This window comes from Aythya ferina (assembly GCF_964211825.1).
Source record: "Aythya ferina genome assembly, chromosome: 1".
In the NCBI taxonomy this organism is placed as follows: Eukaryota; Metazoa; Chordata; class Aves; order Anseriformes; family Anatidae; genus Aythya; species Aythya ferina.
The window spans coordinates 78808151-78835561 of record NC_140296.1 but is presented as its reverse complement, the minus strand read 5'-3'; the positions used below and the strand labels follow the sequence as shown (position 1 = coordinate 78835561).

At 40.1% G+C, this 27411-nt stretch overlaps 1 protein-coding gene across 4 annotated transcripts in view; it reads left to right on the top strand.

Annotated features, from left to right (window-relative positions):
• GPM6B (glycoprotein M6B) overlaps nt 1–27411 on the top strand; it is a 108267-nt gene that overhangs the window by 18989 nt on the left and 61867 nt on the right. The window lies entirely within an intron of this gene.

Below are 27411 nucleotides of genomic sequence, written 5' to 3'. Positions count from 1 at the left end.
TTACACAATTTAGTACTTGTTTCCACTCTTAAATTATTCTGAGCTGTGGTTTAATTCCATTTGCCCAAATCAGGCTATGTGGCAAATTATGGGAGAGAAAGTGTGTGTGACTCATTAAGAATTTAAGCAAAAGTAATCTCTCTTTCTTTCTCTCTATCTCTAACCCAGTTCATGAAATAATCTCAATCTTATTTTCACAGAGGCTAATCTATGTATTCAAACAGTTTCTCTCCGAAGAACCCTCTTCTCTAGCCACAGGTAATGGTTGCTTATGAAATAAGGGATTCATAGTCCAGACGAAAGGAATTTGGGACGCTTTGTCAATACTGCACCTTTCTCAAGGACATGGGGCACAGTGTTTCAGGACAGATCCTGATATCCCTTCTTAATGAATGGTTTTCACTGCAGCAAGGTCCAAATCTAAACATTGAATGCAGCAGATCTGACAAAAGCAGCAGAATTTGACCCCTTTTTGGCTCATACCGTGTCTGCTGTGAACTTCAGTGATGCTTTTTATGATGTTTGAGAGATAATCCTGTTTTTTTGCTGCTTGATTTATTTCTAACAACTCTGAAGGCCTATGAATATGGCATTTTCTAGAATGAAGTGCGCGTTTAGAGCGGGGGGAGGAGGGGGGGATACTGTCAAGCTGTTTTTTGTCCTTTTGTTTTTAACCCTTCTTCCATAGAAGACACAGTGTCCTACAAACAGATAGAACAATGCTATATTCCATCGTAGCACAGAATCACAAGCGGGATCTTTGGAATTAAATTTGGCGAATTGCCTGGATATGTTCAGTTTTTAACAAGCACCGCTTTGTACATTAGCACCCTACGCTTCCTCCCTCCCTCCTCCCAACTCTGCTACTGAAGAGAGGAGGAGAAACAAAAAAAAAAAAAAAAAAAAAGAATAAAAGCATCTGTTAGAGCAAAAAATGGGAAAGAAAGAAGGGTTGAAAAGAGGAGAAGAGATTTATTCCATAACAGCTGTCAAATTTGTCAAAAGATCTGGACATAATTTTTAAGTTAGTCACACTCCTGTGTATCTGGTTACATATAACTTTTTATTTATTTATTTATTTACTTAACATTTGGTGTGATGTAAATGCAATGCTATTTTTTTGCAGGGAATGCAGCTCAATTTTCAGCAGAATGTTTGAACGCTTTTTTACCAGAACTTTGAACCTCTGCACGAATATCGGAATATTTGTCACTGTCTAACACTTTCTTCTTTTTTTTGTGTGTACATGATTGGAGACATGCTGCAGTGAAGGATATAGATTATTATTGAGCATGGTACCTAAGTAAGGCTTTTTACATACTTTAAGGTACATGTTAAGACTGTATTATATTAATTGTTGATGTTTGTGCTGCTTTTCTTTTTTTTTTTTTTCTTTTAATTTGCCAAAGGATAAATGGAAGTGTCAAGCTGAAAGGATTATTTTCCTTGAAATAGAGACCTGTGAAAATATATCATAGGACCTGAAAGCAGTAACCTTTGAGGAAAAGTACTGCCCTACTGTTGGCAAGATTGTCATTAACTTATTGATGAGTCAGCAGGCAAAGATTTCCTCCCCACCCCTTTGTATCCACTTTGTGGTTAGGTTAAAGAGTGTGATTGATTGCAAATCACCATTAAGGTACAGCAGCTCAGCTGGAAAGTGTTCATCTGCTACATGTAATGCAATGCATTGTTTCAGTTTATCTACAGAGCAAAATCTCTGATTTAGATGAGGTTATGTTCTTAAAATTAACTGTTATGCAGTGGCTGAACCCAGTGCTCTATTCCTAAGAGGAAGTAATCATGAATAAGCTAATGGTTTAATAAGAGAGGCAAATAAGTCCTCTCCAGCTGTGCCCTGCTGGTAGGGGCCTGGGTCACTGGGCAAAGCTGGAACTGAGAGGTGGAAAACTGAAGGCAATTCTTGTAATCCTCCTGAGCTGTAGGCAAAGCTATTTTGCAGCGGATATGTATCAGCTCAAACGTTTTAAATTTAGAGAGTGAAGGGAAATCCATAGTGAAGTAAATGGCCATAACACATTGCATGTGCTTCTGCGTTTGTGTTTTATTTTTGATCTGGGACTGAGACTCTGAAGCAAATCTCATTTATCCTCATGCACTGTGCTTAGGTTCAAGTCTCAGAGCAGTCCTGGAGTGCACGAACTGGATTCCTTTCAGATGAAATCGAACTGAAGCATGGGCTCCAGGAGGGCATCTATAAAGCTCCTGCTACTGGGGGCTGCTCTGTTCATGGGCTCAGACCAGAAATGCTTTGAAGTGACCTCCCCTCCTGTCCTCCTGGGAAGAAATATATGTTCTGTGGATACCCAGACCTCAGCAGCAGTTGTTTTTCCCTACAAGTCTGCTGCTATTGCTTTGCAAATTTATTTCTCAGTTGACTCTCCAGTAACCACTTAAAACATGTTGACTGAGGTATAGATAGACTTCTGACTGAATTTGCACATGTTTTTGCTAGGCACATGATATGCAGCTTTATTTTAAGAAGATGCATAATCTGTGAGTTTCTTAATTTATTAGAAGGTGAAGGATGAATATTTTTAAACAATAGATCAGTTTAAAGTCAGACTTTGTTTCAGTGAAGACCACGTCCTTCTAATGCACTTCACTGCTTTGAGTTGTTATTTGGCTAAAACAAGGTTAAATAAAACTGTGTGTCAAGCTTGCTGTAAAAAGGGAAGCATATGTGTAGCTAGTAAGTAGAAATATTTGCATCTGATCACTCTTGATTACATGTATGCTATATTTTAAACCTGCATGTGTTCTCCCACATGCTGCTAACAGTACACGCTTGTGTTGATGCAAGTCTTGATAAGATGGTGATGGAGCTGGTGCGCTTGTCCCTTTGCATGACCCTGCCCATCTCCAGGCAGGGTCAGCTTTAGGAAGGACCTCCTGGTCTGTAAAGATGAGGGCCAAGATGGTGTTTTTCCAGGCCTAAATGATTGGGATAGTAAATGCACCAGAATGAGGTAAATGTTTAAACTTGTATTTCCCTGTGGTGGTTCAAGCCCCAAAAAAGCCATTTCAGTAGCCTCTAATTCTGTGCTTATCTAGTGACTGCCGCTATTCTGGTTTATCTGTCTTTGAAACGTGACAGAAAGCATAAGCTACTTGTGTATATGCTATACATAATAATTGTGAAGATGCTATATCAGTGTAAGCCTCCATATAGGTTTTGAAAGCTCAGAAGTAGGTTTGCTTTTGAAGAATACTTAAGGAGGTCTTCCTTTTTTTTTTTTTTTTAATTTACTTTTATGGTACATCCCTGTCATTCACCCCCCTTCCCTCCTAACTAACACACAGCCCCCAAGCTGTGCCTGGGGAACTGACCAGGTTTTGGGGTAGTGCCAAGAAACCAGCATATGTGAAGTATGAACACTCAGAAGACAAAAGGTATGCCACAAGGTAGTGAAGTTATTGCAGCGTACTCCCTGTTGGCTTTTAGCTGTTTGATGCCTTTCTGATTTGCTGCTATAGCGCTCTCTAAAATTTAGTTTGTAAGTGAGAGGTAAGGAAGAGGTAAAATGGTGCGATACTAAAATGGTGATGTTGAATACTAGAACAACTTCTGAGCTTTCAGAGGGACTACTCAATGTAGTATACTAAAAGGATACTTCATTATTTTCAGTCAAACTGATCACGTACCACAGCTTGCTACAGCCTGATAGGTAAAACCCCACATCTCTTTCTGGGGCTGATTAGAGCCACAACTGCTGCCCCAGTTCCTGGTCTGTGCTGGTTGTATGCAACCAATTGACATAGCCCTAGGTGGCCATATCCTACATGAGCAAGTAGTGTGCCTTGTTAGGGTGGGATCTGTAGGAAGAAGCTGTTGTTAAGGTCCCAGTGTCCTTGCTGGGGGGACAGAGAGTTATTTCAAATTTTCTGTCATCCGAGCTTGAAAACTGAATTTAGTTATGTAGTTGGAGTGCATTAAATGTGCTCCTGGAGAACACTTTTGTTTTGTTTTATTTTGTTTTATTTTTTAATTTTATTAAAAAGAAATCCAGTTTCTTTGTACCAAGACTACGTTGCAATGTAGACCCAGGTATGGTAAAGGGGGATGGCTGGGAGGCTTGTGTCAGAAGGGCTCTTGTGATTTGAACTGCAATAATAATCTGTAGGGTTTGTTGTATAGGTGCACCCTAGCTGTTCAGTCCCTGTGTGTTTTTGTAAGAGGATGATAATCTTTTTTCCTGCGGAATTTAGCATTAGTGTTCCCTGACTATTAAATGTATTCCTGCAATTTCCCTAGCGTTTTTTCAGTCTGTTTTTAACTGGATCATATCACTTTGGTTATAATTCAGATGGCATTGTCTGTCACGGCTAAACCGCAGCGCCGCCTTTGTCAAAACTTGGCGGCAGCTGTTCAACAGAGTGGTGTGAATGGTGTTTGAGTGTGCACATCTGGTCATTTTGGAACAGGTTTAGTACATTCCTTTCGGTGCTAGAGTTTAATTTGCAGCTGGAAAGCAGACCAGAGCTAAACTAAATTACTCAGCTTAAGATAAATGCTTTCTTTGTGACTGCTTTGTGAAAATAATTTATGGGAAGGTTATGTATCCTGCTATGTTTCTTCCCCTCTTTTTCCTCAACCGCCCTGAGACTAACATGCAGCACCTTGTGTGTTAGTTTTTGCATCTGCTGCTAAGTATATAATCATTACCTAAACTGAAGATACAGACCATATAATTAAAGCAATAAACTGGAATAGAAATGTGTGCTACAAAATCGCGTACCATTTAGCAGTTGTAGGAATTGAGAGGAATGAAAAACCAAACTTTTGCAGATAAGTACCAGCAACTTGTGTGTCATGCACTTCAGGAATGTTTTTGTAATCTGTTTCAGTGCTCATGAAATACAGCTATTTCAAACTAGTAAAAGGGACTTTCACTGGCTAAGAGAGCCAAAAATTGATTCTGGGCAAGCAAAATTAGACCGTTTCCCATAGAATTGCTCTTGAACGTGTTGTGATTAGTAAAGCCATCTTGCAGAGGGGGTGTACGTGAAGATAATTACTAATCTGGTTTAGACTTTAGTGGTGCTCGTACACAGCAAAGCTCAGTTTTCAGTACTCATGATAATAAACTGGAAGTACTTATTTTCCCTTATAGTCTCAGATCCTGATATTTCTTTCTAAGCAGCAAGCAGAGGAGAAATGGATGGTGTCTTTTCAACACAGTTGTATTTTTTTTTTACTCTGCTCAGCTGTTGACCTTGTCATCATTAGTATCTTTACATCTTCCTGTGCCTATGCATGAAGATCATAAGGAGGTACCTGTTTCCCTATTTGAACTTTCTAAATATGAAGTATCAAGGTAATTAATTTTTCTTTAATAATGATTAACCCATATTAAGTTGTTTTGAAATCATTGTCAGCAGAAAGTATCATTTATTCTTGAAATTTGAGCAAAGAAATTTTATCATTGATAGTTACCTGTATTGTGGAGGTGAAAACACAAGCGTGTGCGCATGTATGCACACATTTTGACAAGGTGGAAAATGTCTTTTAGAATGAGTTGGACTTTTTTTCCTTCTTCAGCTCACAGTTGGCTGGTTGAGAATGTTTTTTGTCCTTCCTGTCCCCTGTCATTCCCTACCTGTTTTGTTGCTAGAACCAACTGGTGCAAACTGTTTACATGTAACCATCAGTTTGCTGCTTTAGCGTTTCTCGGGACAATATGCACAAAATAAGTGATGTTTCCAGGAACAGTCAAAACTGATGCTAAAGCATTAAATGGAGAGATAGTGGGAAGTGTGGATGATGTAGTCTGCTAATTGCCACCTCATCTGAATTGTTGCACAATGGTATTATCACTCTTCATTTGGGATGCAGAAGGAGAGCTTACTGCCATTTATCTATAGTCTGATCTAAAAACCCTCTCAATTTCATTCTGCCTTCTCAAGTGGCTTTGAAAATAGCTGCTTTGGTTCCAGCAAAGTGGAAACCACCTAACTGTTTTCTCATTGTACCATTTGGAAGATGGACAGTTGAAGTGGAAACACCAGCATGCTTGTGTTGTGCTTCCATGAGCACAACAGATCAGGCGGTATCTTGAAGAAGCTACTACATATCTATCTGAATTTTCTCCAGTCAAGTATCACTGCACAGCAATCTCTTGACAAACTTTTTGTTAGTGGAAAAGTTATTTCTGTTGTGCATGTGTTTTTCCTCCACCTCAATACAACATGAGTACATTCATAATTATAACTTTAGCATTATAAAGCTTACTTTATTTTTTGTCTTTATTGCTAACTTAAAAGTGATTAAAATACACTTTCTAAATAAATCACGGAAATTGAGTGATTCTAAATAAATTCCTCACACTTTGTAGGTTTCTTTTACAGCTCGTAATTAAAAATAGTAAATTCTTATTGTCCAGCAAGTTTGGTTTTGATCCAGATGCTGTCTTGGTGTACCTCAACTGTTTCCACATTTTAATTACATAATTATATATATTGTGTTTTTTGTTTGGTTGGTTTGGTTTGTTTTTTTTTTCTGTTACGGTAGAAGACTTTCAACAAGGGTGGTGGCTTTCACCAAGAGGTCAATGAGATGGAAGTTGTTGATGACCAACCCAAGTTGCAGGAAAAGAAGAGCAGGCCTTTGGGTGCTTTGTTATGGCTACTGCTTGTTCAGAACGGAATGTGTTGTTGCTTCTCCCATGTCCTCTATAGTGGAAGCACTAAAATATTCAAAGCAGATCAGTAATGACATGCTGCTCCTTGAGTTGCAACTTCTTTGTTATTGCTTGATTTTGGATTAAGAGGTCTGGAAAGCAAGTCCAGCAGAAATCAAGTGAAATGTTTAAGGGGCTGGTGTGTATGACAAGAGGCTGAGGGAAGGAAGAAGTCTGGGGTTGAGGGAGCAGATCTAATTTGCCAAATGATAATGAGGGAGTTGTAGAGAAGATGGAGACAAATACTTTTAGATGTGCACACCAAAGAACAGGAGGCAATTGTTATTTATTTTATTGGACATAAGGAGGAACAACTGCAATGAGAGTTGTTATGTGCTAGATGTTGCCCAGAGAAGTCGTGGAAGCTCTGTCCTTGGAGATTTTCAGCACTCAGCTGGGCAAGATCCTGAGCAACCTGGTCTAACTTTGAAAATAGCCTTGTTATGAACAGAAGATTGGACTAGTTCACCTCTAGCATTCCCTTTCAAGTGGAATTATTTTATGACTCTTAATTTGCACAGTTCAGAATGTATCTTTGTGTGTGTGTGTGTGTGGTCTTGTTTCCCCCTAGCTCCGTTTCTCACCCTGTGCTACAGGAAAATTAGATACGTACATGTAACTGTTGGAGAGAAAACCCTGACATGAAAAAGACTTGGTATGCTTGTTATCTGAGTTACTTGAGAAGGTCTTGTCAGACAACTGATCTTTCAAACTACTGCCCAGCTTAATGGGGAAACTTGTCTGTGATGTTTCATGACATAATTAGTTAAAAAGATGCAAGTCAGATATGAAATAGATATTTAATATCAGTGGAAACATGTTCCTATACCTGTTAGCAAGTTCTATGACATGACATGGTCACATACGTCACTTTTCTCAATATCCTCCTCGGAGGTGAAGACTCTGCAGTGAGTGGTCAGGTTTCAACTCTGATTCAATACCTTTTTATCCTCCCCTCCCCCTTACAAAATCATATAGTCCTGAAGCCTGTTACTTTTGTTGATGTCCAACATCTTCTGAGTACTTTATTGATGGAAGATTTAGTATGTGTGTCTGTTTGCACATTGTTTAATGAATTGGGCCGTTTTATGGGAATTCATGGTTGAGTGTATGTGATCTCTGCATAATAGAAAGACCAAGCAACCTTAGAGGCTCTTTCATCCCAGGAGATGGAAGTGTCATAAGACAACACAAGACAATTTCCCTTGTTCACCTTGAAACAGCAAACATTTATTTTAAAGGGTTGATGAAATTTTAATCATGTCCCCGTAAAATAACCAGTGAAATAACTTGATTCATATGTTACTATCTTTGCTCAAGGATCAGATCACCATGTAAAGAAGCCAGTATAAATAATGTGGCCAGTTAATTATCCATTTTCTTCATCTTGAAAAAACAATCCGTTTAAGCTAAAGAATTTTTAGTTTTTTGTCACTTTGAGCAATCAGTGACAATTTTGTGTTTCAATTAAAAACAAGAAGTAAAAATACCCCAACAGGATGCCTACTGCAGTGCTGCTCAGGAGTCAAGAAGGTTGGGAGCTGAGAAATTGTTACCCCTACTCAGTCACATACTTTTCCCTATAATCCTGGTGTACCAAGGATCTGTGGTAACTCAGTACCGTGCTCCCAAATATCACATACGTCAGTGCTCTAGTTCTCAATGCCACCTTTCTCTCTTTAAGCACATTAGCTATCTAATAAGGGGTGAGACCAGAGAGCTGTGGATGCACCCCAGTCCTCTGTGCTCAGTGGATGTTCTGTGTGTAACCCTACAAGTGCCCAACTCTACGATTACTTCCATGTACGAGTGCAAGTGTGCAACATAATCTCCTTTATAGGCACAAATAAAATGTTTAAAATTAATATTCAAATTATTCAATTAAAGGCAGTACAGATTTTAAAAGTGTTTCCTTAGACACTCATTTAAGTATTTTCTGATATTGAAGAGAGCCATGGAAATTCTGGAACTTTGATACTGGGTTTTAGCTCCTTGTAAAAGCGAGTCTTAAAATTTATCTGGTATTTTTGGGGCAATTTGTCATTGAAACTTAACCACTAATGTGGTTAAGGCTATTGTATTGTAGTTCATAACTGGAGTTTTCCTGAATGGAAAAATTGCTTCTAGAAAGTGTATGGCCGAATAGAGCAAATACATATGTTCAATAGTTACATTTAGTATAGTTTCATTGGAGTGCAGCCAATACCAGTGAGTGGAAAGAATTGTATAATTCTTAAGAGATAGTGGAAAGATCTGGTCACTAATGAACTATAAAAGACTTTTAAAGATTGCTGGTATTATGTTTAAATTTTCTATTGCTTTCTATGACAGCTTTAAGGACACAGATGCCAAAAATCTGCGGATAAAAGCTGTTGCACATTATCCAGAGCATTATGGTACCATTTATTTAACTACTTAGTTAAACAAAGAAAAGCAACTTCTACAAAATTTCATTTTAAAGGATTAATGTACAGATGAGTATGAAGAGGGAAGAAAATAGCTTAGTTGTATGGTCCTTGAGTCGATTAAAACCAAAACAAAACAGTGTCATCAATCTTCCTGTGTACTGACTTGGAGAAATATTTGTTATGCTTTCCAAATATTGATCTTTATGACTGAACAACAAAATACCAAAGGAGGTTTTTTTTTCAGTCACTGACCATCCAGTAAAAGATAAATGGATACCTGAAACTGGTGAAATAAATTTTATTCCCTTTCAGTCCTTGGATTTAAAAAGAATTGCAATATCTCTGTTTCTAAAAAGCTGTGAAATGCCTGCTGATGGGTCTTTGTGTTACTCTGAAACACAGGCAGCATTGTCCAAGGAATAGCTCAAAGTCATGAGACAGGCAGTGGTGAACGGTTAAAGGTCAGAGCTTCTGCTTCTCCCCTTAAACCTTTTTTAAGAAGTCCTAGATTGTCAGTCACCTCCAGCGAGTGTAATTCCTCTAAGTAGCACCTCCTGTCAACAGTTTAATAGATACATGGCTGTGAAAGCACTCAGACAAAAAAAGTGAATTATATCTGATAATTGTGACACTGTAGGAAAGCGTGTCGATGTATCCTCTAGCAATTCCCAGGACACATTTGTCTCACCTAGTCTGGGAAGATTGCAGAGACTGAAACTTTGGGCTCCTTTGGGAGATCTGTGCTGCTCCTTATAGTTGGGGGTCATATATTTTTTTCTTTCCATTATTCCTCTTCCCTCAACTGCCTGCTCCCTGCAGTTTCCTAATAACCAGTCTAAACTTCTTCTTATCGTCACTTTAAGCCAGCTGTACTGCCTGTCCCTGGTGAATATGGAGGATGATATGCTCTCATCCTGTTTGCAGAAACCTTTCACATGTTCAAAATCTTTTGTCACGCTTCCTTCTTTTCTTTATAGACTGTTGGTTTAATGACAGATGGAGGTCTGAGTAGGAAAATAGAGATATCTGTGAATCCATGGGTGTGCTCAGTAGCAAATAGGTAGTGGAAGCAGTTGGGAGAAAGGGCATATGTGCTTTTTTTAAATCTCCCTAACCTTGATTTATGTGGCTTTAACCCATAATGTTCAATTAATGATGCGCTCTGTAACACATAAGTAGACAGTGAGGAACGACTTAGAAATAGTGGGCAGCTCTCCTTAGCTACAGCTACTGGTTTATACGTATCTGTTGGGTCCAAGTTTTGCCCGTGGGTGAATCGGAAAGGTGTGCTTGCTCTGTGATTGCTGCATTTCATGAATCTCTGATGTACAGATTGAATCTCTGATGCACAGATACAGAGCTGTGGTTGTTTAGCTTGGAGAAAAGAAGGCTCAGTGGAGACCATATTGTACTTTACAATTACCTTAAGGGTAATTGTGGCAAGGTGGGAATTGCGCTCTTCTCCTAAGCACTAAGTGATAAGACAAGGAGAAATGGCCTCAAGCTGCACCAGAGAAGATTTAAATTGCAAATTAACATAAATTTATTTACTAAAAGTGTTGTGAAGTATTGGAACAGGCTGTCCAGGGAAGTGGTTGAGTCACCATCCCTGAAGGTCTTCAGGAAACATTTAGATGTAGGACTTAGTAGCATGTTTTAGCGGTGGACTTGTCAGTACTAGGTTAAAGGTTTGACTAGATATTCCTAGAGATCTTTTCCAACCTGGATGATTCTATGAAAAATTCTAGGTGGCATTACCTGAACACCTTACTATTTCAGAAGATGAAAAATGTCTTTTTAATGAAAAATTCTAGATTAAGCAAGAGTTCAAGATATTCTTAAGGTCCATTCAAGATTTGCATCTGCTGGAGAACATTTTCAATTTGATATGTATGCAGAAATAAGTGTATCTTATTGGGATCTTTGATCACTACTGTAATAGAAATACTAAAAAGTAGGGGGGTCAGTTGTGTGAAGGAAGTCATGGAAAATCATTAAGAAAAAATTATTAGTCTTCAGGTGTTTTGATAAAATAAATGGTCTAGGTTAACTTACAGGCATACTGGTCATCTGCCAATGCTATTCCTGATGCCTCAACATGGACGTGCATGTCAGCAGAAAAGTGAGAGCTGGACAACTGCTGTAGTATTTTAAGTTGTGATATTTCTGCAGTATATTGGTAATAACAAGGACCAGATCACCTTGTTTGTAGCTAGTTAGAATTTTAAGCTTTTTTTTTTTTTTTTTTTTTTTTTTTAACAAGTCACCCTGCCCTTTACTCCAGTTTACAGTCTTCACTCAAGATCATCAGCCAAAAATACATCCATCTTCCCTATACAACTTCTCACCTTCAGAAAGCATGCTTGATGACTGCCTTATCTTGCATTTCAGACTGGAGTATAAGGTAGTGTTTATAAGCTCTGCAAGAAGCCTTGGCTTGAACTAGTCTGCTCATACTGTGTTAGTCCAGTGGCGATTTATAACTGTTAAGCTGAAGCAACCTTGTTTGGTGGTACAGATGGGATCAGCCAGCCTGTCTAGTTCTGTGCACTTCAGTCAACCAGTAGCTGTTTCCACAGCGTGAATGAGTAGGAGGATGGGGACCTTTATGTGTACAGAAGTTTGAGGTGATGACTTAACTAAGAAGAAAAAAAAAAAAAAAAAAAAAAAAAAAGAGGAAAAAATAGCTAGCCTTTATTGGTTTCTGCTAGAAGAAACAGGCCTTGAAATCAGTAGATGAGGCTTTATTGTGAACCACAAGAGGTTATAAGGGCGTTGATTTAATTCCAGCCTCTCTTAGTAAAGATTCACTGGGATTTCTCCTTACTTAATGGCATAGCACTTTCCACAACACACAGAAAATATTGTATAGTTCAGTCTTTTTCCCTTGTGCTCTTCAGAGTGCAGTAATGAGCTTCAAACTGAAGAAGAGAATAAAAACCAAAACTGTGAATAATGCATGAAGAGCTTCTGCCGAGTGTCTGTGGTGAGGCTGGCTTTGATGCCATGTTCAAACAGTGGTCTAGACAAAGTTGAGCCCTAATCCCATTCCCAGCCTCCTTTCTGCTTAATATGGGTGGAACACAGGCACAAGTCTGTTCGGTTTGAAACTTGCTCAGTTGGGTTTGTGGTGTCCTCTACTGGTCCTCCAGTGCCAGGGAAAGCAATCATGAGATCTGTTTGAGCTTTCCCTCCTCAGCAATGTAACCAGACAGAAAATCTGTCCTCTGTGAGTGAAATTTTGGGGTAAAAAAATCCTTTGAGGGTATTTGCTGTTTTGGGGAACACTTCAAATCAAGACTTGAACTCAAGAGTACAACTCAAAGGCGCACATGTTATTCTCTTACACATAGCAATTTTGTGGCCTTCATGAGCAGAGGTAGCCTGGGAGAAACTTCCCCTGAGCCCCAAAACTTGGTGCAGGTCCCACAAGGTTTTTTGGCAGTGGACGTGATGGTGGTGGGGCCGCACTGTGAGCGGCTGGGGACATGCAAGAGCTGGCCTTGCCAGTGCCCGAGTGGCCCAGCATGCCCCGTTATGAGTGGCTGGGGTTTGGTGTGCTCATCATTGAGGCTTGCTTGCTTCGGGCTGGGAGCAGAAAGGTGCTTTTTCTGCTGACTGGCTTAACTTCTTCCTGCACTTTCAAAATAATTCAAAGTACAGCTGCTCAGAAGCCTTCCAGCTGTCTTGAATTAAGTGTAGTGGATAAAGTAGAGAGACATTGTGATCTGTTTAGTAAGAAACACCATGCCTGCTGGGTGAGAATGTGTGTAGGTGGGTTGTGTGCTGGGGAGAACGTGGAGGGGCATTTCATAGGCAGGGAAAGCTAGAGCATGGAGCAAGAGATGTTATGGCCATGAATCACTTTGTATTTCATTTGTCCATCCTCTTCAGTCAAAAAAGCATGCTGCTTTGAACAAAAGGTGTTCTTGCTTTGGGTTTAAATGGCTCTTACCACGCTGGTGAATACCAAGCCTCTTCCTCAGTCTATATATAAATCTCTTTTGCTAGTAAATTGTCAGCGGAGTTATTTTTTGGGTAGCTTCTCCTTTCAGTGTGTTTAGTTTTTGATAGGAACTAGAAATTTAACTGAGGTCTGGAACATTCTGTTCCCTTCCAGAAGTTGTTTTGGTCTGAAGAAAATGTGGGTTCTTATGTTTTGGGTTTTCTCTGTGTGTGTGTGTGTGTGTTTGTTGTTTTTTTTATATTGGATCCTCAAAAGTTGAACTCTGGAGCTGGTAGAGCGCTGTGTCAAACCTTCTAAACCAAATCACTGAGGACATCTGTTGGGTTTCCAGCTACCTCATGAGGACGATGGCCCAATACAGACATTCAGGCTCTCAGAAAGTCATGATCTGAAACTACAACGTTTGTTTTTAAAGTATGTGCTTTGGGTTCCTTGTTTTGCCTGTTTGTTAATTGTTAAATATTATATTCTGAGGCTTTTTCTCGGAATAAGTGGAAACTAGAAAATTTATTATTTTGTGTTATTTTTTTAAAACAATTCATATCTGAGGTTTAACAGTTAAAGAGCTGAAGCCCCGAGAAAAGCACTGAATATCATGAGACTTGAAACAAAATCATGAGATGGCAGTGTTGCTACTAGGCAGCTGATCTTTTTGGCAGTGCTTCATTTTCTAGGTCTCTGTGCAAATGCTTTTTGATTACTAAAGCCATATATTGACAAATTTCAGCCAAGACTAAATGCACAATTATTTCCACTATCTAACCTGTTTATCATTTACGTGTTATGTCTGGATTTGCCAGATGAAGTTCTTGCAGGCACAAATTCCTGTACTCGTTTTCCTGGCAACGTACAGGTTTTGAATATGGTTAAATATGTTTAAATTAACCTGACATCTGGAGATGTGGGTAGTGAGAATGCGTTTCTATGTTACCAGCTAACTTTAGATGCATAGCTGAGGAGCCTGGTCCATCCAGGCTTTCTCTGCAGCTAAGCATGAGGGGCGGTGGGAGGAAGCTCGTAGGAGAGAGCTTTGGAGAAGACAATCAATGCCAGGCATGCCCTGGCAGTGCTGACCTTCAAGGCAGCCTGAAGGGACTGGCTTCTTGACTGATGGCTTTGCATTTAACTCAACCCATTACAGCCACAAGGGCATAATTGGCCTGACAACAACCAAGGACTTTTTGACACATATTTGAGACCCGACCTCCATGGGCTTGTCAGGTGCATCAAAACTCAGCTAATACTTGACACAAGGAGAGGCTTCCTTGAAACAAGTGTTGTCGCTTTCTTATCCTGGTCTGGTAGCATTATAATAACACCTCAGTGCCTCCAAATCTAGCTTAGAAAAGGTACTAGCATACTTATGTGGCCCTTTAACTAGGATCCAGTCCTAAGATCTTTCTCCATAGATCTAAGGGTAACTATTCCCTTTATGTACTTGTTTTTCCCCTGGGTTTTTGTTCTCATCCCAAGGCTTTCCTGCAGCTGATGTATTCAAAGGGTGACGTTTTATTGCTTTCAGCCAGAATAATGGCTACTCTCCCTAAACTTGAATAACACTGGTGTCTTTTGAGCAGGGGGAGGCAGAAGCATTTCCTGGCTAGACAGCAAACCAAACCAGCTCAGGGAGAAGCTTTTGAATGGTTTACTTGCTGTGTGGGCAACCCTCTCCATGGACTGCAAGGGTGGGAATTTAACTTCAATATGTCTATTTTTTTTTTTTCTTTATAGAAAAACAATCTTACTTTATGTGAATGTGTTCAAGAGAAAAGGCAAGGGGTTTGTTACTGGGTCTAGACTGAGGCTGAGCACAGTGGTAGCAGCTGCTTCACAGCTGTGGTAAACTTTGAGTGACTGAGCTGGCCTCTGCATGGTACAGTGGTGGCAGCCTTTCAGGGCCTCACGGTGCTGTACTCCTGCTAAATCCTTGCAAGTATAAACGGGTCTGGTAAGCTCATGGACAGACACTTGGATTTCAGTATGATATTGTGGAAGCAATTAAATATTGTCTGAGAGCAAGAACTCAGGAGAAACAGTTACAAAAATGGTACATTAAAATAGCTTAATATCATGTTAAAATGTTATTTCCTGGAAAGGGCCTTTCTGCCCTTTAGAATGGAAATAAAGACAGCACCTACATTTTTATCTCAGGATCCCTGGTGCCTGATGGCTTGGCTTCGGTGATTTTTCAACTTAGAGTTGCTCCCAAATGAAGAAATAGGAATGGAACTAACTTAAAGGAAGACTTTTATCCCTTTTAAATATACAAATAATAATAATTATATATATATATATATATGTAAATCATATATATATATATATATATAATTATATATATATATATATATTGTTGAAGGGACCTGCCTGTGTCTTGTTTTGATTTTTTTTTTCATATCCCCGTAATCTATGCACTGCTGTTGATCAAGCTCTGCAGCCTCTACCACAGCAAGGGTTAATTTTGGAAGGCTGTAATTTACAGGTAGGAAAGGATGAACAATTTCAGGGAAAATTTCAGTGGTAAGTTCCAAGTACCCACTACCTTCTTTAATATAGCAATTCTGTATCCTCAGGGAGCATAGGGAGAAATTGCTGCAAAAAATACAAATTGTCAGGTTCGCATGATCTTTCTAAGTAGCATCTGCTTTTGTCATTCTGAGTCAGAATACTAGACTAGATGGCTATTGCTCTGACACAGCTGGGCATCATTACTTATATTTTTAAGCAGTGTGAAATTCCTTTTCCCATGTTCCCACAAACATCAAGCTATATATATATATTACTTCCACAAGTAGTGCATGTGCATGTGTAAACAAAGTAGAAAAGCCAAGGCTTTCCTCTGTGTATATACATGGACATGTTTCTTTCCTTGGGGATGGATGCCCCCTCACAGTGCTTATCTTCCTGTGTTATTATTTCAAGACTATGTGATGACTGAGAAATATAATTCCCCAAACAGGAAGGTGAAGGGGCAAGCAGAATGTTGTTGCACACAGAAGAAACATATTTCTAATGATGTAATTGTATCGAGATATATGGATATAATCCATGCTGGAGACCGGATATATTCTCCGTGAAAACTTTCTGATTCTTCTGACCCTTCACTGGTAGTCTTCTTAGAACTTCCTCACCTTGTTCTCCGAAATGTCAAGCCTGGAATTTCATCTTGTTTTTCTACATGGATTAGCCCTGGCATAGCTTTGATGCTACTCAATCTGCAAGGTGCCTTCAGGGTTATAGTGTCATAACAGTGTCAGTATTGTTCTCAAAATATGCCTGATAGCCATCTTCAGTTTTAACAATAAACAAAAGGAAGCTAATACATGTAGAAAAACTTCTAAGGGAACTTAAAGTTCTATCACAACATAGAAACTTTTAGCTGATGTGCAATTCTTTGTACTATAGACATTATAGTCTTTGTTGTTTCTGGTTTTGATATCGTGTTTCAGAAACTGGTGCACCTAGTTGACAGTCAATATATATCTAGTTTGCTTAGTTTTAGAACCAAAATTCTAGTTCAAGGTTACAAAGAGTTGTGACACAACATTAAGGTGGGACTCCCAAATAACTCAAGGCATTTATGGACAAACAGCTGGAGAAAGGGAGGGAAATCCTGCATTTATGACGGATGATGGGAAACCTGAGTTGAGTTCTCTTCATGGCTTTGTGTGACCTTGAACTTCTTGTGTGCCTGACCCCTCAAAACTGAGGATGGATAACACTTCCTTCACTGATGAAAAGGAGCTTTGGGTAGATGTTGTTTTAGATGTGCAACTTCCTTCCACAAACAGCATGGTACAGTATCTGTCAGGCTTTTTCAGGTAACAGCTGACAGTGTGTTGCAAAGTGCAGATTAAAAAAATTTTAAACCTCACCTTAAAAATTGTTAAAATTACTGCTGTTTTAGCACAGGTATTAGCTGTTGCAGTCCCACTTTGGGATTAAGTGTTATGATTCAGAGATGCCATCATATCTCTTACAGTGCTGTTTATCCATCTGCACTGACAATTTTCTCTTAACTCTGCAGAGGGATGAAAGGGAAAGACAGAGATCTAGATCTGGTGACTGACTCTATAATTCTCGTACTTCAAAGGCTATTGCTTGCTCTCGTCACCTCCTGCACTATTTATGTTGCATGTAAATCATCTGATCCACGTTGTGCTCCTAATAATTCTCGAGCTATTTGCCAGAGCTGCTCATCACTGTTCTTGCTGCCATGGAAACAAATTGTTCCCAGCTTCATGGGAGGAGTATTTTCTCTTTCTGTGACAGCTTTGGTTACCATGCATCAGAAATTGTTAGGTCAGGCTTCCTTCTCTATAGCCAGGTGCTCTAGAAGAGTTTTTGGAGGAGTAAAGGAGAGGTGATGCTACTTAACGTTTGTTGTTTGTTCTTTTCGTAAAATCAAGTGAAAAGGGGAGGATGGGCATTCATCGTTTTATCTGCTTTCTGTTAAGGGAAATGCTGCCCCAAAGTCTTGCTGCTACACGTCATTTTAAAAGATAAATGACAGACATTGTCTTTCTCCCGTCCTTTGCTCCTTCAAGACAGTGTGACTAGTGTGTGCCCATTGGCTTCTGGTCTGACAACATGTGGTGGTTTTACCGTGCTGGGCAGCTAAACCCCACAACTGCTCTCTCACTCCCCCTCCTTTAGATGAGGAGGGGGAGAAGTAAAGCAAAGAACAACTCACGGGTTGAGATAAGGATAATTTAATTAAAGGGAAATAATTATAATAATTAAATAAAGACTACCATGAACTAAACAATTTAACTAAGGGGAAGTAAAAGGAAAAAGGGGAAAAAGGGAGGAAAACAAACAAACAAAATAAATGAAAGCTATATGGAAGTGCAGAGGAAAGAAATTATTCTCTGCTTCCCACAAATGAGCGATGATTGACCACGTCCTTGAAGCAAGGCCTCAACGCACGCAGCCGGTGTCCGAGAGGAGGACCGACGTCTTCTCAACGAGAGCCCACCCCTCCCCTCTTCTTCCTGTTTCCACCTTTTATTGCTGAGTGTGACACCACATGGTATGGAATATCCCTTTGATTGGTTTAGGTCAGCTGCCCTAGTGATGTTTCTCTCCTCACTTTTTGCCCACCCCCTAGGAGGGTTAGAGAAAGGCCCAATGCTGTGCCACTGCTGCTCAGCAGTAGACACAACACTGGTGTGATAACACTGCTGTTCCAGCTACAAGTACAAGTACAAGTACAAGTACAGAGTACGGCACTGTATGGGCTGCTGCCGGGAAAGTTAACATTCCAGCCAGACCCAGTACAGCCACTGCTTGTTTAAGCCATGTTCAGGGAGCTTTACATCCTTCTGAGCAAGAGCAACCCCTTTCCTAATTGCATTATCCAGTGCCTGTACTAGCGGGACCTGGTAACGATGTATGGTGGTACAATGCCAACTTTCATCTGCTCTGAGCTAACCTGGTGCTGGAGGATTAGTAAGTACCCAAAAACACAGAAAACAATTAAAGCGTTTACCCCCGCTCCTTTTTTTTTTTTTTTTTTTTTTCCTGTATATGTTAATAAACAAGGTATTCTGTCACCAATCTGGTCTTAATATGAATTCTAGCTCAAACAACTCTGTTGACTTTCATTATGTGTATTTTTCATTTTTTTTCTCTCCCCCCATGTGCATTCAGGTTCTTTGGTGGTCTACCATGTAGCTGTGGAAGGAGTTCCCTGTATGGGAAGGTGATTCTTATCCTTCTCATCCCTTTTCAGGGTGCATCTTCCCCAGCAGTAACAGGCCGGCCACGATCTCAACCATGATAGCGAATCCTCAGGTTCTGATAGAATGTGCCCTGATTTTTCTGTACTTTACCCTTTTACTTAAGGGGTATTCCCTCCCATCTGTTTCTTTTGTATAGTTTCTGCAACTTGTCTATATACTGGAAAATTCAGTCCGGGATTACAGCAGTCTGCTTTCTTCATTTCTGACATGCCTAGCACAGCAGGAGCCTTTTCCCTAATTGTGTCTCATAGGTGCTAATGCAGAAATGCTTTTGCTGATAGTGACAGCTTACAACATATGATTACATCTCAGCAAAATATGAACACCCTTACCAGCAAGGTACACTGAGCAGGTCAGCTTGCATTTCTTCATTCCACCAGATGGAGCAAACTTGCATCAAAATATCTGCAACTGCCCCTCCATGCTACCTTTAGTCAACTGGTATTTTGTCGTGATTATATATGCTCTAGTTTTTTGTATCTGTCAGCAAAGTTATTGCAGTGTGTGTGCCTATGGGGAACTCGCTGTTGGTAGACTGAGGGCAAGGGAAAGGGCAGAGAAGAGATAAGGATCATTTTTGGCCTATGGGGCTTGCAAGCAGATCATCAAATGACAACTGAAACAGGCAGAGGAGAAAAAGCTCCCTCACTTCCACTCTGTCTTCTTCCTTTGGTAGTTTGGACCTTGAAAGTATATTGCTTTAAGCATGTCTAAATTAATAGCTCAATTTTTCATCCTGACATTTAAATTCAGCAGGAAATGCTTCAGAAAGAACGTGCTGCCTGCCACAATTGCTGCTACATGCGTGGGCCATTGTGGGTCTGTGGACATTTAGCTTGGGTCTGAGAACAGCTGCTTTGGGGAAAATCAGCTTTGTCCTAATTTATTCTCTGTGGATTGAAATCTTGCATCGATCCAGACAGAGCTATGTGTCTATGTAATTTTGCCAAATACAGGTTTGTCGATATTTATTTCTGCACTTTGAAAATGTAAGTCATACGCAATGCCTCAGTCCTGACTAAACTGTGTGCCATTTGACAGGCCACACACAAAATTCTTTATTCAAAAAAAGCTTAAAAAATTTTTTTTAAATCTTTTTTAGGGGAGAGACCAGTGGGTAAATCTAAATGACAAAAAAAAACAAACAAACAAAAAAAAAACTCTACAACATGACTTCTATTAGTTAGGTTTTAGATTGGTGGGCATTTGGGGATTTTTCCTTAATTGGAAGGCAAAGATTTTCATTATTTATTTATTTGTTTGTTTATTTTTACATTTACTTTTTTATTTAAGAAATTTTAGAGACCGAGAACAGGCCACAATGGAGTCCTCCTCAGAGAGGGCTTCACAATTTTCTCATGAATTTGGGCTAAGTACATCACAGTCTGCTGCCATTCCTTTATTCTAAGATCCTTCCAAGGATGTGCCTCAGCAGACTATATGTTAAAATAAAAATTTAGAAGCAATATAATTCAGCTTTTCCTACACTGAGTGTTTTTTTCTTTTTTTTTTTTTCCTTCCCCAGAGGAAAGCACTTTTTGATACTGAGGGTTATAATGTAGAGACATCTAATGAGGACAGAAAATTTGCAAGCAAATCATTGTTATGTACCAGATAATGATCTGTGCCCATCCTACACTTCACTAATTGTCAAAGTAAACCTTGATACTGGACTTGGAAATGAAAATGAACTCTTTTTGTGGTCTTCCTGTGATTTACAGCCAATGAAACTTGACTGTAGAACAAAAGAAGAGAAAGCTATCAAAAATGCTCTTTTGTATAACAGCATAAGCAGGCAAGAGGTGCCCAGTGCCTTGCCAGGAACATTTTTTTAGTGTAGCATGTGCTGTGGTTCTCAGTGATCCCATTTTGAGGCAGATCAGGTGCAGTGCTCAGCGGCTGGGGGCGAGCGGGTGAAATAGTGACTGACTTGTGTTGGCAGATGGGAATTCAGGGATTCATTAGTCATGCTATAGTCTCTTGTTTTTCTGTGTGTCGTGATGAAAAGAGAGAAGAGAGTTGCCTTTTGATAGCTGAAGAGGGCTTTTAAATATCACAGACTGAAGGCCGCTGTGTTTGAGCGATGTTGTCTTCCACAAGAATTGATCATCAGGATAGTTGTATTGCAGATGAGGGAGATGTATGTGATGGGGTTAGGATTACTGGGCCCTCTTAATTATGGACAGTGGACTTGCTGAACCTTATTTTGCAACAATCAGAGAGTGGTCCAAAGAGACATCCATCTTAAATACCTTTTACAACCACAGGGTAATCAGGCGGTACTATAGTTCTCACCAAACTATTTGGGTCTGTTCCAGTAAAAATCAGGCAACTGGAAGAGAAATGCTTTTTTATTTTTTCAATGCATTTTATGTAATGGTACCTTTATGATACCCAAACTTGGCTTCTACATCAATATTGTGGCATTTTTGCCCAAGGGGGCTATAGTGTCCTTTTTCAGGAGAAGATTTGCCTTGCTTTTCATCAGTCATTCATTCTGTGGGTGGAAATTGGGTCTAGACCTGTGCTATCTGTCAAAGAAGTGTATGAGGCACACTGTCCTGGTCACATCATTTTAATTTTAGATAGCAGGAGGGAGGAAGAAGACAAGTCTTTCCAGCCACCTACATCTTCAGTGTTGAAGTCACAAATGTCTAAAAGGGTGCTAGTGGAAATGATTAGCAATGAAATCATCTGTGGAAGTTAATAGACGGGTAAATACATGATGAAGTGAAAGATGCTATAAAATTAATGCTTGGAGAGAAATGAATATTTGTAACCTTGCTAATGTCTGTGGCAAAATTAATTTTGCCTGAATAAATTGGAGTAACAAGGAGAGGAGTAAGCTTATTAAAAGTCTGAAGTGTGTTCTGTCAAAATTGGACATTTCTCAGTCAGGAACATTTCAGAATTACGTGAACATGGACAAACCTTGAGAGACAGTCAGTCCAACAGGAAACCGAGTTAATTAGTGTGAGGCCATTTCGTGTCTGTTACTTGGTAAAGAGGTGGGTGTGAAAGCCCTGGACATGGTGACACTGCTTTAACAGGACTGAATACTGGCAGCCCTGATGCTAGAGCCCTCTGAGCTTGCTTTTGTGCCCTCTACTGAAGTGCAGACAAATAGAAAGGTTTAAAATAAGTGTTCCTCAGTGTAGCAAGTGCAGTTTCAATGAAGTTCTCCCATATTTTGTCTGGCTTTTTAAATGTTGTGTTGTGCTTTCCTGTTGCAGTCTTCTGTCCCTGTTGCTCCACAAGGATTGGAAAAATTTCATGTTATCAAGTTAGCAATTAGTCCTTTAGTTGTAGTGCTGGTCACACAGAGCCTCATGTCTCTTTAAGAGAAAAAGCTTAAACTGTTCTTTTTTTGGACAGCTCAGGTAAGCACAAAATTTGGAGGTGATCCAAGCCAGTGATGTTTTTGACACCTGAATTAAGGGGGCTGAAATTTCGTCTGTTTGCTAGCTGGGAGCATCCAACTGAGCAGCTGGCTGCTAAGCCTTTCCAAGGAACGGTGCCTTTGGAGCACCTAAATACAGCTCGAGGGGGCAGGTTTGGGCATCCCTTAAGGGACTGCTACTGCACAAACACTGACCAGTGCCCTTGCAATGCTGCTGAGAACCAGCCCAATAAAATCTGAACCCCCATTTCGAATAGCTTCTGAATGTATGTAGAGTGCAGGAACAGCTTTTGTATGTGTGTGGGGGGAAGAGCTGAAGCATTCGGTATTTCCAAAATGTTCTAACCAGATTGTCAGTGTTGCTTAGCAGCAGAGGGTTTAAAATAGCGGTATTACTCAACAGTGTGAGCCGCGTTTGCACATGGTAATGTTCTGTGTCCTGTGCTGACTTGCTGCAGTATAGAAGTGCTAAGTTAATGTAAGGAAAGTGAAGATAGCTCACCTCCTCCTCTCTTAACTTGATGAACAAATGGCTGATCAGTGACAGGTCTTCCTTATGGTTTCAACAAGCAAATGTCCTGTACAGGCATGCCACAGTGTTTAGGTGCACATAGGTTTTTGTGTGTAGGCATCACTTGGATGTAAAGACCTTTCATACCGTGGTCACCCATAAGCAAGTTTAGCTCTTGGCCCAGCAGCCTGTGCTGACACATACGAGGGCTGTGATATTAACTCAGCATCAGTTGTTTTTAGGGGTGCTGGTGAGGAACAGTGGGGACAAGAGCAGATGCAAGTACCGCTCAGTGACCTCTTAGCAGCCCGACATCCTGGTCCTTGTCAGCACAAGTTCCTGCTCCCTTCCTGATAGGGGGGCTGGACTAGATGATGTCCAGAGGTCCTTTCCAACCTCAACCATTCTGTGATTCTGTGATCTGCTTTCTGGTTGGTTTGGTCATTTGAAGTGATCCTAAGAGTGTCTGGGGAAGAAGTGCGTGCCTCTTACCTGCTGTCTGTGGAATCCCAGCTTGTCCCTGGAGCAAGTCAGAGGACTTGCAGGAGCACAGCTTTGTTTCCTGTCTGCTCCAGAAAAACAGAATTATGGTGATAATGGCAATAAGTAGCTTAATAGATTGTGGTGGCCAAAGTGAAAAATAATGTCCAGGTATCAAGTGTTTGCTTTGTTCGAGAGTTTTGTCCTCTACAGTATTAAACTAAGAGTGGATAAGGGCTAAATTGTATGGTAGTCTGCTGAAAAATAATATTTGTTGATGCAAGGGTGAACAGCCCTATATATTACATTTTACCTTCTTTGAAGAGCTTCAATAGTTGCATTAGAGCTATAGAAATACTCCCTTAGCATTGATGATCTTAGCATAATGATCTTCCTAACAAACATGATTGTGTGTTATTGTATCAAAATAGGGCCATATTTTAAAGCCCTGAAGTAAATTAAAATAGCGTCTGGATCTGTCGTTAGTGCTTTGCATGCAGTACTGTGGAAATAAAATGTTTATCAGATGCAGATGCTTGAAACCTGGCCTTAAAATTAGGATCTTAAACAGATACCTTCTTTTTTTTTTTTCTCCCCCCAGTATTTAAAACCACTGCTTATTTCATCAGTGAAGGCAAGGCTCATAAACAACTCATCTTAAATTGTACAGTTAGAACATCATTTCAATTTATGGTTGCTTTATTCACCCTTTGCCTGAAGTATAAACTATTTTATGATAGGCATTGCATCAAGATACATCGACAGTGGAGAGTGTGTTCATGAACTTTTAATCTAAGAAAGTGAAATACTCCACTCAACCACTTGCAGTTTGGAGGGTTGTGGTATTCATTGTTTCTAAAAGAAATCTGGTCATGCTGGAGACAAACAGCACTGTAGAAATTGTGGAAAATAATAATAATTTAAAATTCTGGCTTATTATTTTTGAGAGCCAAGCTCAGCACAAGTATAAATGAAGTCAACTGTTTGGTGTTGGGCATAGCAGCTGAAAACAGGTTTGAGTTTGGCCCTCTGTATTTAAAATTTATAGCATTTCTTCACTGGTGGTGATGGGGATTCCTCTCACCTTAACTTTCCACCTAAATTTTAGGGGTCTGGGTTTCCTCTGCAGTTGGTGGAATGTGATAGGTGCCTCCCAGGGGAGACTCGGTCCATCCCTGGATACCTGCTAGTTTTATCTATTCCCTATGGAGGAAGCCTAGATAGACAGGTAGATTCAACTAGGTGCTGTGCTGTAGATGACTGGACTGAGCAAGGGCTTCAGAAAGTAAATGACTTTTTCTTGGATAATGCATTATAAAGCTGTGTGATTCATATTTTGCATGATATAGAGTTTGAATGCTGAGGGTGCGCTAAGCATTAGCTGAATGTGAGGGAACTGCTGAAATTAAGTGACTGCTAAAAAGCCTAAGAGATGAGTATATACAAATACTGCTGTACAGATCAGATACCTGGAAGAGAGTGTCTCTTCATACTGATAAAAGTGTTAGTGTATAGAAAGCTTAGTCTGAAGCCAAGATATTTATTTTAATTTTTGTGTTCCCACTTTTCTAGTGGAAAAACCTAGGATGGAAGTTGGGCAGCAAAACATACTGCGTGTTTGCGATAGCTTGGCTTGGCAAGTGATTGCCTGATGGCCAGACCAGGTGAAAATCTTGGGTGAAATTTTTCAGAAGCTTTTAAATGATTTAGGACCACAATAAAAGTCAGCGGATTTAATACTTACATAGACTTGCCATTGCTTTATCTCAGCAGAGACTTATGATACGAGTGATAAAGAGACTGAAATAAATAATTATGCTACTAGTTGCTTGGAAAAGCAATGTTTTTCAGTTGTTGAAAGAAAACAAAACAGATGTCACATTTTAGTCAGAAAAAAAGGACACCTGATGTGCCAAGGGCTGATGCTTTTTTTCTTTTTTCCTCCCCAGAATGATTATAAAAGACATAAAGGTCATATGACAGGCCTTGTATTTCTCTGCACACATGCTTTGTACTTCAGAAAGCAGCTAGTCTCATGAGATGTCAGTCGCTAAGAAAAATATGCTTCTGTTTCCAATTAGGCAAGCAGGGTCTTGTGAAACCATCTCTGTGCAACCTACTGTAGTTAGGTTTCAAAGTTCCCGTCAGCAGAGGATGGCCATGGGACCCCCCCACATGTTCCTGAGGTGCATAGGAGATGGTGCAAGTCATGTCTGCATTACTGTATGGGCATGTTGGAGCCATATATTACCTGGTTGGTATGCCCACTGCCACATGCAGACTGAGGATGTTGGCATCCTGTGCTGGGTTTGCCTCTGAGTTGTTTGCTTCCTCTGAGTTGGAAAGGAGTTTTAGTGAGTGTGATTCAAGGGTAGCACTTAAGGATCTGATAAAAAGAGGAGAGAGCTTTTTGATCTAGGATCAGTGAATTGACTGGAGTGGAAGGAAGGAGAGCTGGAAAGAAAGTATTCGGTCCAGCTATACTTTGTGTTGATATTATTTACTGCTTCTGATAAGCTTTTCATTCCCTAAACAAAATGTTTTTCCATATATGCATACATGTGCATATACATGTGCTATAACAAGGCCTTGAAATGTTTATCCTGTGCTTCAAGCGGGTCTTATTCTTGTGGTTTCTAATACTTGAGCTTATCTGTGACCTGTTTCCTGGACAGTTTCCAATGAACACAAAATATATTTAGTTAAAAGAAAGCAGCTGAATGAAGATTAGCTGCACTGTATTCACCTTCTTGTGACAGCCCCTCCGTACTGGTAAGTGTCCCTCAGAGATGCGCAGTGTTTGTTCCATTTGTTGTGGATGGAAATCTTATTAGAGCTTGAAGTTGCTTACAGGTTGGCAAAATTAGCTGTCAGTAGCCTTGCAGAGCTCACCTGGACTGGGATTTTATCCTTTGAAAGTGTTATCTCAGTACATGTGTTTGAAATACTCATAATCTTAGGGTTGCGTGTTGCCTTGAGTTATCAGCTCATTACCTCTAAGACATGATGACTCTGCAGAAGAAGGAACAAGGTGCAGATTCTTCCTGCCACCTTCCAAAATTGTCCTAAAGGTTAGTTTCCTCCTTTTGGTTTTCATTTCCATGCAGTGTAAGGATAGTGAATGTTAAAATCTCAAGCCAAATCCTGCATAAAGGAGCAAAAAGCTCCACATTCAGGCTTTCACTGACACAGCACAGGTTTGCCACGAGTGGCTCACATTAGGCTCTGGGGCTGGGCCAAGAAAAGAGCTACATTTCCGGGTTCTGCTTGGCTTTTGAAACTAATTTTACATCTGGAGAAAATACTTCAATTAAATGCTTATTCCCTTTGGGCAGAGACAGATGTGAACCCTGCATACCGCCAAATACCAGGACCCGGATGTTTGCTACGCTTGGCTCAGCTGCTCACTGGAAAGCTCCCCAGCTCCCATGTGGGTGTCTGGTGGCGGAGCTGCTCAGAAATGTGGTGGCGAACATTTCAGGGCAGGCTTTGTACTTTGGTGGGACCCAGAATGGGACACTGGTCTGCATCTGCTGTTACACCTAAGGGTGTCTAAGATTAATTCACATGTCTACCAGATAGGTGATGAATAGTGAATGTGGTGGTATTTCTATTTGTGACTAACTGTTGCATAAACCAGTGAACAAATTAATTGCTGGTGAGGCCTATGCACATGCCTGATCCACGTGCCCTAAGTGCCAAAGATGTGTTCTTGTGCTTTTGCATCCTGCCAATTCAGTACCTAAATAAATAAAAGCAGATCTCAGCTGCATAATTCTGACTCCATTTCCCAGAATTTTGGTGATTTCCCATCTCGGGTTGATTTTCTTCTCTTTGCCAACCTTGCTGCCAGCAGCTGCAGAGAGCTCTCACACATGTTGTCTCCTGACCAGGGACAAGTAAACCAGTTGCTCTTCCTGACTTCCCTTTCTTGGTTCGAAAGGAGTTTTTCTTCATTTTTTCCCTACAGACAGATGATCAAGGTAGCTCTTTTGCTTCTTTCTGTTTAATCCTAGGTATTCTGATTCCTAACATGGATCATCTTTGCTACCCCGGAGTAGCAGTTGCTGCTACCTGAAAAAGCACTGAGCCCAGGTGTTTCATTAGTGTGTGCTGCTTAAATATAATTGAAGGACAAGCTAGGGCATGGCAAGCTGTGACTTGTTTTGTTGCTTTGCTGGCTGCCTGGAAGTAGCTGATGTC